Source organism: Macaca fascicularis, chromosome 18 (assembly GCF_037993035.2).
Source record: "Macaca fascicularis isolate 582-1 chromosome 18, T2T-MFA8v1.1".
Classification (NCBI taxonomy): Eukaryota; Metazoa; Chordata; class Mammalia; order Primates; family Cercopithecidae; genus Macaca; species Macaca fascicularis.
Genome location: NC_088392.1, coordinates 5,490,552 through 5,504,159, shown reverse-complemented (window position 1 = coordinate 5,504,159; position 13,608 = coordinate 5,490,552). Strand labels below are relative to the sequence as shown.

At 44.7% G+C, this 13,608-nt stretch overlaps 1 protein-coding gene across 4 annotated transcripts in view; it reads left to right on the top strand.

Moving 5' to 3' along the window:
* TSHZ1 (teashirt zinc finger homeobox 1) overlaps nt 1-13,608 on the top strand; it is a 79,698-nt gene that overhangs the window by 29,849 nt on the left and 36,241 nt on the right. For 2 of the 4 annotated variants that reach the window (XM_065533612.2, XM_065533611.2), the window contains exon 2: nt 4,739-4,911. The exons of the other annotated variants lie outside the window; for them this stretch is intronic. The gene's annotated coding sequence lies outside the window, so the exon portion shown is untranslated. The remainder of the gene's footprint in view (nt 1-4,738; nt 4,912-13,608) is intronic. 4 annotated transcript variants of the gene reach the window in all.

Here is a 13,608-nt window from a genome sequence, read left to right as displayed (position 1 = left end):
TTATTATCTCAGTCCATGGGTTTCTCTCACCTGGAGCACACTCTTTCTCTCCACTTAACAGCAGTACAGGTTCCTGTTTCAACATTGTCTCAGCTGGTCCTCCTCCCCAATGGGGGCGCCCATGAGCACCTTTGATACTTCTGGTTGGTCCCCCTCTTAGTTCTGTGCCTGTGACTGCGTGGACACTCCCTGCGCGAGGGTTTCCTCTTCTCCTGTACCATAAGGTACTTCAACAAAAGGATCCCATTGCACAATGTTGCAACCATTACAAAACACAAACCTACTCAATTTTGATCTTGAGAATCACTCAATAATTTTTAACAGCCAGTCAAACCTGCTATTTAGTTAAATGCATTCAGAACCGTGGCTCATTTGGGAGTGTTTGTCATTTGTAAGTGTGTGGTTTGGTATAGGAAGATGAATTCACCTGCTGGGCTCTGGGGGCACCTGCTGGGGTACCTGTACCCCGAGCAGAGCCCTCATGACATCTTCTGGCCATCAGACAGTCATTCGCCTGTTGGCTGCTCCATGACAATTTTGTTTTCGATCATCAATCAACAGGTATTTATTGAGCACGTGCTGTTTTGGATGCTGGGAGCACAGTTTCACAGAAAACACGTTCCCATGGAAGTGGGTCGTCTCTCTAGTATGCACCTGAGTGCTCTGCAGCTTGTGGGGTCCAGAGTCCGGAGTGGGTGGGGGGTCTGCTCCTGCAGTCCTGGCATGTTTCTGGGAGTAGAAGAGCTGTGCTACCTCTCCCCTGTAAAAGCGGTTGGTAGCCTTGTTGTGAGCTTGCAATTCAGATGGCACCATAGGACTGGCTGGCTGGGGCCTGGCTCTCCTGTGCCATCTGGGTGGCCACTTACTGCATTGCTGATGGGGGCGGGTAAGTCTCCCCTTCCACATATGGAGTCACGGGCCCGGGGTTGGTGGGGTGTGTGTCTGTGCCTACAGGTGGGCAAGGAAGCCTGGGGAGAGAGTAGCTGTCCATGGATGGGGAGGGCCACGCTGGCCATTTCCTTCTGTAACTGGGCTACTAATGTTTATTCCATTTTGTTTATGGTTCTTTTAGCCAACTTCTTCCTTATTTAGTGAAATTCATAACAAACAAGTACAAATTAAAACCATAAACAAACCAATAGTTAAAACAACAGACATTTATTCTCTCCCAGTGCTGGAGGCCAGAAGCCTGAGATCAAGGTGTTGGCAAGGCCAGCCTCCCTCTGAAGCCTCCAGAGGAGAATCCTTCCTCCCGTCTTCCAGCTCCTGGTAGCTCCTGGCAGTCCTGGGTGTCCTTGGCTTGTGGTGCATCACTCCAGTCACTGCCTCGGTCTTCATGTGTCTGCCTTCTTGTCCGTGTGTCCTCTTCTCTGTCGTAAGGTCACAAGTCCTTGGACTTAGGACCCATCCTGATCTAGTATGACCTCACCCCAGCTTAACTAATTATATCTGCAAAGACCCTATTTCCAAACAAAGTCACATCGTGAGGTTCTGGGAGGATATGAATTTTAGAAGATACTATTCAACCCATGACAGATACCAAAGGATAAAATTATGTTATGTCCTGTCATTTGGGCAACAGCCTTTATTGAGGACGAGGTAGAGAAGTAACCCACTCTGAATCACAGATGTGCTCAGGAAACTTTGAAAACAGCCATTAATTTGGTTTGATAACCAATAGTTGTTGATAACCCAAGTTGTCATTGATGATAATAAGCAACTAACAGAGCATCCTCTTGACCACGTGGTGTTTAGACTTTGGCCGTTGCTGGCCCCACAGTGACACAGGAAGGAACTGGCTGGTCCCAGTAGGGAGTCATCACACCTACAGGCGCTTACTCAGCAGCTGCAAGGACCCTATCACTTTACCAGGTGGGCAGGGTGGCACAGAAGAAAGGTCCCCAATTGCTTATCCTCAAGAAACTTGCACTATTGTGATTCCTTGGTACATGTGAAGCAAACAGAGGTCAGTAAATAGGTGGACCATTTGTCATTCTGAATACATTTCCATGAAATTTGGAAGCTCATTAGCAAAATATGTCTTTTGTTTGATTTGGGCATATTGATTTGGATATCATCTTCAAACAAAATGGTAGCTGATGTCTGCTACATTCATTGTAGACATCATATAGCTGAGAAGTTTTTCTGCATAGGGTCCAGTGTTTGTAGAGTAAATATCATTAGAGCTGTCGTTACTAGATTTGGTGATGACAGAGATGTGGGCAGTTCAGCAGTGAGCAGTGGTGACTTAAAGTGGGAGAGGATTGGGTGAAGGGTACTAGCTGATTGTTGCTTGGATTTTATGGCCTTAATGCATGGCATTTCCATAGCGTATACTTATTAGTTTGAAGCAGATCTGTTCCTAATATCCTTGGGTCCTGAGTCTTGAAATTCTTTGCTTTCCAGTTCTGTCTTCCTCCACCCCAAGAGGGGCCTCCTAGTGAGCGTGTGTTGCTCTATCCTGCGTGTTGCTCTGCTGTCCCTGAGGTGCACACACTGCGGGTACCGTGGTCCTGCAGGAGAACAGGTCCAGGGGATGGGGCTTGTGAGGTCTGGAGGTAGATCAGAGAGGTCCTGGGTGCAGATACCTAGAGCGCAGCCTGGGATGCAGCTGGGGCATGGCTGGCATCTTTCTGTGGGGTTCTGAGGCCAGTCGGGGACAAGAGGGGTACTGCAGGCTTACCTGGGCTGGCCCATTTTAACTCTTCCTGGACTTTTGTATCACCCCTGGGTAGGGTTGTTACTCACACCATAAAGTGGTGTAGCTCCCATGGTTTCCAGTTCATTCTTCCAACAGCCATTGTTGAGTGTCTGTCATATCCGAGGCATTCTCCTGGACATTTTGAGAAATGCAGTGATGAGCAGGATGGATCTTGCCCTCAGTGAGCTTGCAAGTCTTGCTGGGGAGAAAGACGCGTGTGTATACCTCTCTTAATGAAGTGGAAAGTGATAGTTGTTACGGGAACATTCCAGTTAACTTGTTATGGGGAGTCAAAACCCAGAAAGATGCTACTTGTCTGGGTGGGCTGTGGGATGGGGAAGATGAGGAGATCAGGGGCTTTGTGGAGCAGCGGCTTGTGTGTGGTTTGAAGGATGAATCAATGTGGATTTGTCATTGTAAGCAGCAGTTGGAAAAGGGTCCCCTCCTTGTGGCATTTGTTAGTGGATTCAGTAGGACTAGCTGAGTAATGTTCAGATTTGGGAGAATGACAGGCACCATGTATTTTCACCTGTAACATCAATCTTTTGACTTAGCAACCCTAAATTAGCCCGAGAGTCCAACATTTTTTTATGTACTATGTGTGTATAGTCCTCTTTTGAGTTTAACTTGGATAGCTTTGCCTTTCTTCAACATTATTAATAGGGTCTTGGTACAGACTTTTTAGTTATAACACAACATGTACGTCCTGAAGGAACAGGGCTTATGGAAAAAATAGAGCCGGGGCCAGGCTGCTCAAACTCTATGTAGCTTGGAAATAGTATAAAAAATCATAAAAAATACATGATACATTTCTAATACATAAAACAGTATTATGGTAAGTATGGGGCTTTATATTAGGAAAAAGATTTTTGGAAGGGGATGAGGTTGCTGGACTAGCTAGATCGGAGCAGGAAGGAGCAAGTGGAAAGCAGGTCGAAGATAGCATGGTGGAACTGCACTGTCAGGGGAACAGCATTGTGCTCGGAGCTCTGGGTTCCCCTGCACCCCCAAAAATTCCAAGGCTGGTGACCTTTGCTGTCGGTGGCCCTTCCATGGTTGTGCCCCTTTTAACTCTTGCTGGACTTTTATATCACCCCTGGGTAAGGCTGTTATTCACACCATAAAGTGGTGTAGCTGCAATGGATTCTGGTTCCAACAGCGATTTTTGAGTGTCTGTCCTCCAAGACATTCTACTGGACATTTTGAGAAATGCAATAATTTCTTAAATGCAATGATTTCTCCGTGATGTGGCGCATTCCTATGCTGGAAAAACCATGTTTGAACCCATGGTCTGTCACCTAGACTGATATGACAGTGGCCCTCTGTTGGCCAGTGGAGGAGGCGTTGGCCTGGTTACAGAGCCCGCCTTCTGGCAGGTAGACCAGGTCCGCCTTCTCCAGTGTGGTTGGGCCAGAACCCCAGGATGATGAGCCTTTCTTTGTGGTTGTTGCTCTGCCAATCTTGAGTCAGTCCTTGCTTTTTCCTGGCAAAAAGTGTTTTGGGTATTCTGTGCTCTGAAGGCTCAGTGCAGCGTTGAGCTTCAGTTCCTCGTGTTTCCTGGGGGATGAGGTTCCCTGTGAGTCTCCTTGTTATGACTTGAGACAGTGGATAATAGTTACAAAAGCAGGTCTTGGTTTAGTGAGAGCTGGTTCAGGTGGCTGAAAAACATGACTGTTTGACCGAATTCCTTTCAAAGATTTATAATCCAGCCCTAAATATGTGAATGTTTCTCTCTTCGCTCTCTCCTCTCTTTCTTTCCACCTTCCCCCATCTCTCTCCCTTGTATGTCTCTGTCTCTCCCTCCCTCTTTCTGCCCATATGTCCCATCTTTCTCTGTGAACGCTGAAGGAGAGAACTCTTTTAAAAGTTAATGAACGAGTTGCAGTGGAACCCTATTAGATTTTCCTTCCATTAAATGCCTGCTACAGACTTTTAATGGATGTTTTAACTAGGCATTGTTATCAAAAGGACTGTTGCACAAATTAAAACCAGGCCCACAATCTGTGAAGAGAAACCGGATTTACTTTTTGCCTTCAGGTAAAAAAGAAAAATGCATGGAGGAGGTGAACTCCACATTGATATTTTTAGAAGTTGGATGTGAGAAGTAGCCAGTGCCACCTGAAGCTATGGAAACAAACAGGAGCTTGGACTCTGCAGGCATACCTCTTTTTAAAGTGAAGACATTTACAGGAAGCCCTGGATTTTTAAGGGTATGTCAGTGTTAATTTTTAACTATTTAATTGGTATTTAAATTATCTTCTTAGTTTGTACGATGCTGCTGTGCGCGTCCCATTTTTAAACCTATGAAGCTCTCTTAAAAGGAGAAGGTCAGGCTTTCCAGGTGCCCGCCGCCCCAGACGTGGGCTGTCTCCGTGCAATCACTGCAAGCATGCAGAATTTTTAAAACTGCCAGATTTTTGGTTTCTCGTTTTGTTCTGATTGATTTTATTTTAGCACATGTACCCCTTTGTCCCTATAAAATTTGCTTAGTCAAATGACAGATTTTGTGTTTCACATCCGGGAAGTCGTTGTCTTATCCCGGCAGGTCCTGGAGTCTTCTATTTCTCCAGCCACAGTTTTACGATAAAGTCACTGTCAGTTTCTATCGTAAATTATTCGTAATCATGGTGCTTAACAAAGTTGCCAAGTTCTCAGTGGATGCCCACTGTGTGTACCGTAACAGAAAAAAAGTTGTGTTTTCTTGCATTAAGTGTCATTCTGATTAGTCTTAGTGTTAAATCTTGGTTAGCACTTGGCTCTGACTTCTACAAATACAATGCTCTGAATCAAATAAGTGCCAGGGGAGCGGGCTTCCCCTCTTCCCCAACAATCACGACCTCACCGCCCTTCCAGGCACGTCACCAGCACCGAAGTGCCTTTACCTTAGCAGCGTGGATTCAGCCAAGACCTGCGCTTCACGTTTTGCTTCTCGAAAGCCGACATTTTGAAAAGAAAGTCAAACACAGAGCATTTGTTAGTTGGGCAGTTCCTACGAAAGACCAGCTCCCGTTCTTTGGAAGGAAATTGGCCAGATGCATGCACTGTTCAGGGCTTGTCTTAGTGCTAAAATGTAGCTAACGTGTATGGCAAAGGTGAGGAAGTGCTGTGAGCTTCATGGTGGAGAGCGTCCCTTCTCATCTCAGGGCAGTGGGGGTGACGATGGGGGCCCTGGCTCTCTGTTTAACCCCTGTTGGGGTGTTTTTGGTTTCTGGTTTGTGTGTGTGTGTGTGTGTGTGTGAGAGAGAGAGAGAGAGAGAGGGGAGAGAAGCCATATCCCTATATCAGGTCCATCAAAAACGCACCCCAATGCAGAACTCTTGATCCGTTGATTGCCTGCAAGCTCAGAGCACACAGTGATAACTGAAATCTCTGAGAGTAGATTTAATTTTATGAGCTGCATTATCCAAGAATACTAAGCCGTGGAGATCATGCTCAAGTCATGGGGTTTAAAGGGGTGATGGCTTCAGTTCTCTGTGTGGGGGAAGAAAGCCTGTGGCCTTTTTTTCTTTTTAGGCACAAAGCTAGTTTAATTGAAAGAATAATTTGATTTGCTGCTGCTACAGCAGAAGAGCTTGAGATGTGGCAAATTTTCTCTCCTTTCACCCAAACTCAAGAATTTAATGCTAGCAGGTGAACTTCTGAAGGCTGCTATCAAGTATACAGAGACAATAACTGTCTTAAAAGCAGAATTTTGTCAATATTTTTTGCTGTGGGCCAAAGAACATTCACAATAATGGAGTACTAAAGCCCTGCTTGAAAATGTAGAGGGAGCGGGAGTGGAGGATTTATTCCAAGTTTGAGCCTGCAGTGTTTTGGTGGTATATATGATTTCTGAATAATCTTTTTGCTCTAGCAAATGGAGGCACCCAGATATAATTTGCTGTTCAGGAAGAGCATTTGGTAGACATTGCTACCCAGGGCCACTGAACTGGAGGTGCCGTAGCCTATAGTTTCTTTTCAGTCGCCACATCAACCCACCATCGACTGTACACCTTCACTAAATGCCAGTGTTTTCTGACAGATGAAATGGGAGGTGGAATGGCCAGGAGCGGGCCATGGGGTCAGGGCTGAGGCGGTGGGCCTGCTGCTGGGGGAGGTACTCCATAGGGCCACTGCTCCTGGCAGGGGGTGCTGTGCCTCTTCCCACAGTGAGTGGAGTCCCTTTGCCCTTGGTTTTAAACATGCCATTTCACCATGCTTTTGTAGAAAGATGGTTAAACAGCAAATTGCACAACCCACAAAATGTAATGGCCTTTATGACTTAAAACAGATGCTAGATTCAGTTGCGTGAATTGCCTTGCCCCTTAAGTTATCTTACTTTGAAAAGAATGATTCCCTGAAATTTCATTTTGGAAAACGTTGTTTCCCTCATTCTGCTTATGAGAACTGGTGCCTACATTTTTAATGCTGTTTCAGTAAAGTGATTTTCTGATAGAGACAGAGGTGAAGCCGTTTTTGTAGTTTTTCCAGTGTTCTCCGTATTTGGTAGAATTAGAAGGGAGAGACGGAGGAGCAGTCACACACACATATGTGAGCACACACACCTACAGCAGAGAAGCACAGCTTTGTCCTTCTTTTGAAGTGTGGAAAATATCAGTGACCTTATCATTACATGTACTTGTTGCTGTATTTATTTGAAATGTTCAGACTTTTTTTTTTTTTCTTCCTGTTCATTTTAGTGGAAAAGGATGATAGCAAAAGATTTTATTTATTCAGAACCACAGTGCAGGCAAAGTGAAAGTAAATCCTAGGCTTCCGGTGCATTCAGAAACCACAGTAAGAAAGCACTGTTTTCTCAAATATAAAGATGAGCACACTAGCCAAATAATTTTTTGAGGAGTTTTAGAACAATAGAAGCCATCTAGAACTATTATTTGAGGCTATGTATGAAAAATATATGTGAGCTTACAAAAATGTTTCTCATACTGGAAACTATGTATCCATCAGACAGACAAGACTTTCCTCGTGTTTGTGGACGGTGATAGCAGTGTAGCTCTGTGATACTATCAGTGGCCTCAATAATTGTATTCTACTTCAAGTGTAAGGCTCTTATTTTGGTGCGACTTAATAATTTTGTTCTTACTGAAGACTTTTTCCCTTCAGAAATACCATGTGATGAAGTTGCCTGTAGAAGGTGATAGAATTGTATTCACCCTCAGGTTCGTCTGGAAAGTCAGATTGTGGCCCACATGTTTTCTTCACGCTCACCTTTGTGTGTATTTCAGGCATTACCTTGTGATTGTTTAGATACTCTTTTATCATTATACATAATCCAAGGGTTATTTATCATAAAATAGATTGAGTAATGCTGAACTCACAAATACGGGGCTGAAAATGTAAACACATTTTTGTAAATCCAGTTGACAGTTAATTAGCCAACATTAATGGAGGGTTGAAGTGAAAGAAAATAGAAAACCACAAATTTCTAAAAGAAATTTTTTCCCTCATTTGGAATCCATTTTATACGTTTATTGGAAGCTAACGTTTCAGTTAACTATGACATATAGATATACGTTTACTTGCCTAATTATACTTACTGTTAACAATACATCATGTGTTTGCCTATGCGTCCAGCTTTGCCAGTGTGATGGTTTAATTACCCTCTGTGGTGTCTGCACGCTCTGCTAAGTCTTGTGTGGAGGAACGGTTAGAAATAGCCGCAGAGGCAAGGATTCAGAAGCCGGTGTGCTGTGAAGTCATAGGGTCACCCACCAGCAACTGTGCCAGGCAAGCCCCCTCCACGTGGGAGGAGGCCCAGGTGCCTGCTTCCTAACGTGGGTCCCGAGCCGGGCACTCTGGAGTGGAGAGGCCTGGATGGGAGCCCCAGATCCGGGCCACCATGGTCCCTGGGCTCCTGGGGGGAAAGCTGGGTCCTGCACCGCCCTCCTGCCCACCCGGGGCTCCGAGCTCCAGGCCCTGGCTGCTCTCTGTCCCTTGCTCCTGCGGCCACCCAGGTCCCACCTGCTAGCCGGGCAGGCTGCTCAGACACGCATCCTTCCCAGTGGTCTCCCTGCAACTCCTCCCGCGGAGACCCTGGAGCCACACGGGTTGAGAGCCCTGGGTGCCTTGCCAGCCCCCGCGGGGTCCCGGGGAGAGGGTCATGCCCTGTGGCTCCGCATCGCTCTCACCCCTGTGGCAGGTGGGGGCAGCTGGCCTTCTCCCTGCCTCACCCCTGCAGTAGGTGGTGCCGCGTGCAGGGGGTGGGTGGTTGGGGAAACAGGTGACTTCCTCCTCATCTAACTCCTGCAGTGGATGGGGGTGCAGTGGGGGGAAGGGTAGGTAACTTCCTTCTCATCTCACCCCTGAAGTAGGTAGGGCCGGGTGACTTCCTCACCATCTCACCCTTGTAGTAGGTGGGGGATGCATGACCTCCTCCCTACCTCACTCCTGCAGTAGCTAGGTGTGGGGGGATGACTTCCTCCTCCTCACCTCACCCCTGTAGTAGGTGGGGGGATGACTTCCTCCTCCTCACCTCACCCCTGTAGTAGGTGGGGGGTGACTTTCTCCTCCTTGCCTCACTCCTGCAGTTGGTGGGGGGTGCATGACCTCCCCATCTCACCCTGCAGTAGGTGGGAGGGTTGACTTCCTCCTCCTTGCCTCACCCCTCCAGTTGGTGGGGGGCGCATGACTTCCTGCCTCACTCTTGCAGTAGGTGGGGGGAAGGTGACTTCCTCCTTCTCGCCTCACCCCTGCAGTTGGTGGGGGACACATGACCTCTCCTGTCTAACCCCTGAAGTAGGTGGGGGCACATGACTTCCGCCTCCCTATCTCACCCCTCCAGTAGGTGGGGGGTGACCTCCCCGTCTCACCCCTGCTGTAGGTGAGAGGGGTGACCTCCTGGCTGGCCCTGCCAGGCTGTTCCCTGTCCCCAGCCGCAAGGGTGCTCTCCCAGCCTCCATGCCCACACCCTCGCCCCACTTGCCCAGCCCCTGCAGGAGCTTCTCCCCGCAGTCTCCAGTGTTTTCTAGAAGCCTTGGCTCCCCGCGTGGGGTCTCCCTTCTGTCCAGCTCTGTACCTCGCAGGCGGCCTGTCCTCCCTGCAGTGAGGGGCCGGGGTGGGTGCAAGCCCTTCTGCCCTCCCGCATGGGCGCAGACTGGGCAGCACGGGCCGGCCCTGGGTCCAGGGAGCCTGGAGCATGCTGGGCCAGCCAGGTGGTGCCGGGTCGGCTCAGCCAGTGCCCAAGGCAGCACCTGCATGAGGTCCCTGCTTCCTGGAAACCGGGAAGGGCCTTGGCCCTGGGGAAGGCAGGGCTGAGTGCATCTCCCCTCGGAGAGCGTGAGGTACTAGGAAAGCTCGCGGGCCGGGCCCGTACCTCCCAGATGGGTCTGGGATGAAGGCCACAGGTCACCCAGAGCGGGACTGGGTCAACAGTGGCTTGGCATCCTGGCACAGATGAGCGTCCAGGATGGATTCCTTCAGTGCCTGTGAGAAGGCGGAGGCCTGGCCACAGTTCTGCAGCCGACAAAGGGTGGTCTGAGGACCCCCGACACCTATTCCAGTGCCTGTCCCCTCAAGATGCACCAGCCCCGGGCGTGTTTGCAGGGGACATGCCTCTTTGCAATGAGTGTAGTAGTTAACCCCATGCACAGCGGTTGTTTAGACGACACTGCTATTTTTGTAGGATCTTTTAAAAAATTTCTTTGCTTTTATCAGTGTTCTTCTATTTCTTTTTACTGGTAAAGTCATTTACTGAAGAAAAATAATTTTGAACTAGAAATTATCTTTTTAGTTTGTAATAAAATTATGGACAAGGAGCTTCTAAATTATCTAACATTTTTTCCTCTTTGCAAAAGTGTTAATATTATTTGGAAAAATTGGAAAAATACAGAAAAATAAGCAAACCGAAAAAGCGTTATTTAAGATCCTCCTACCCCAGTGTAGCTTACTGTGAACATTCTTATCCGAATTCTTTCAGGTTTTATTTTTTCCCTACCTATATTTTTCAAACAAAGATGGGATGATGGTAGTATTTATTGGCTTGCTTTTTCACTCACTAAATGGTGAACAGCTTTTTACACAATTCTTTATACATTTTTATGATTCTTTAGGGTTTTTTTTTTTTTTTTGACGTTGCTTGGTCAAGCTTTGGCATCTACTGCAAACCTGTCTTCAAAATATATCCATCTATCTTTCCATTTCTAGTGATGAAAACGATCATATTCCTGGGCCGTTGCCAGCATGGGTATTTTTTAATTTGACAATCTTTGCCAGTTTAGTAACTGTGAAGTAGTGTTGTTTCAGCTTGCATTTCTTGGATTACATGTGTTCGGGGTGGGGGGGCAATTTTTCCATAAATTTTATGAGACAAAGGTATTTTTTCCATTTTGAATTATTTTCGGTCATGTTATTTGCTAATTTTTCTGTTGCTTTGTTCCCTCATCTTATTCATTTGGAAAAGCTGGAATAAAGGTGTTAACTCATCGCTTTGGCATCTCTGTACTTGCAGTCCCCACCTTCTGTTGTCTTTTAAGATTATGCAAGTGATACAGGCTTATTTTAGAAAAACTTGAACAAAGAAAAAAATTTAAAAATTAATGAAACTCATTTGAAATCCCATCATCCAGAAATTACCAAAATTGATATTTGGGTGTATATTCTTCTGGATCGCTTCCTAGGCAGATCTATTAATGTATTTTATCTATCTGTCTGTCTATCTATCTATCTATCTATCTATCTATCTATCTATCTCTATCTATCTATCTGTCTCTATATCTATTTGTCTATCTTTGTGATTTTTAGTGCACATATAGTATCCCATTTTGTTGTTATGCACAAATTATTGGAGAAATCAACCATTGTTGGAGGTGTGGTTTTCTCCCACTTTCATAGTTGTAAACAGCTGTGTAATTAATATCTTTGTATGTATATCTTGGCCATACTCTCATCATTTACTTGATAAATGCCCGCAAGTAGAATTACCAGGTCAAAGGTTTTGGATGTTTTAAATTATTTTGGTGCGTGTACTGCCAACTGGCCTTCTGGGAAGGTCGTGCACATTTTCAGTCCCACCAGTGACATGCATTTCTGTGGGTTATGGCATTTTTTGCTATATTGAGTTGTTTTCATGTTGTTTAATTGGTCCTTTCTCACATAGTTTCTGCTTTTAAAGTGATGTCTAAAGGTGCCTTCCAATTCTCAAGATTATAGAAATATTCAGTTTTATTTTCATGAGTTGGTTGTTTTCTGTTTAAGCATTTGATGCATCTAAAATTAATTTTGGTATATGGTGTGAGGAGGGCATCTCACTTTAATATTTTTCTAAATGCCATTTATTTAAAAATCTATTTTTCCTAATTAGAATTCTAAATGCTACCTTCATTGTACACTAAGAATATAGATACATGTGTATATGTATATATTTGCGATTGTCTTTCAAATTCCACTTTGATTTCAATGATTAATCTGTCTCTGTTCCTGCCCTTGTTTTGAGTACTATATTATAAAATACAATTTAAATAATATAGCTTTCTACCCACCCCCTGTGCCCGTTACTTTTCTTTTTTCAATGACTACTTTTTTCTGTTCTCCTAAAGAAACTTTAGAATCATTTTTGTCACACCTTGGGTAATTTGACTGAAATGGTATTTAATTAAATAAATTAATTCTGGAATACTCAGCATCTTTATAGTGGTAAATTTTCTATTCTAAAAACAACTTTGGTATATTTTCAAGTTTATTCAAATCTTATTTGCTGTTATAAAGTTTTGTGAGTTTTTTCGAGGATAATCACCTAGGTTATTTATTTATCTGTTTTTGTGATTTTCGCCTTTGTGAATGGACTTTTCTATTAGATTGTAACTGGTTATTTGTGTATTGGGATGCTGTTGATTTTGGGAATCTTGCTAATTAGCTGTTTGTATTAGCAGATGCTATTGTTTACCTTTGTATGTGGTAGCTAGATTTCAGTACTAGATTTTAGTGCTTTTTTATCATGACCTTCTCTTGTGGCTTTTCTATTTTGAGAAAATACTGTAGCTCTTCAACATTGTTGAATCAATGGGGAGTGTTTGGATTTAAAAAAAAAAATCAAATATCAGTTGACAGTGATGCCTTAAAGCATCTTCTGCAAATAAATAATCAATGGTTAAAATCAGCCCAGGCTGCAGCAGCACAGGGACTGCCGCTCTTCAGCGGAGGTTTTTGGGAAGCAGAAATTTTACTTGGCTGGTGTAGAATCAGTGAGATACTGGGATTATTTACCCTGGAAAAGGAAACCATCTTCAAGGCTGTGAAGGCTGACTGTTTAAAAAGTGAAATCTTTTCAGAGTGAATTGGCAGGAAAAGGGGCTTAAACACAATGAAATAGTGAAAGCAACTATATGTGCAAGTGAAAAATGCCCACTAGATAGATGGCTTAGGCGTGAGGGAAAGGACCTGATTTTTTAAAAGGCGTGTTAATCATGAAATCTTCCTAGTTTTCTCACAGTCTTCAGTTTTAGGGAAGGCCTTTTGCAGATATCGTTCAGATGTGCTACTTTATAAAACACCTACCGGTTTTTCAGGTCCGTGTTATCTGGTAGTGGTGAGAGAAACTTTAAAACATATACAATCATATGGGTTTGTATTTGCCACTGCACAGGCCTAATTCCTGTTGTGTAATCTCGAGATGCTTTAGCTCCTGGCCGGGGCCTGGTGTGGCATTGACTGCAGTAATCCTGTGTTGGGGTAGTTTTTCATGGTTGTCTTTAAGCTAATGTAAAGTATTTTCCCTTTTTTCATGCTTCTGTTTGGTTTTAAAAATGAAAATTAAATCTTGGCTTGCTATTCGAGTACGCTGTGATTTAGAAGTTAAAGCAAGGAATTGACAGTCATGTTTTTGCTCAGTTTTAATAAATGTGTCTCTTAGAGCCACCCATTTCTTCTCTGTTAAAAGGGAATACTACTGTTTTATGGGACTACAGGATACT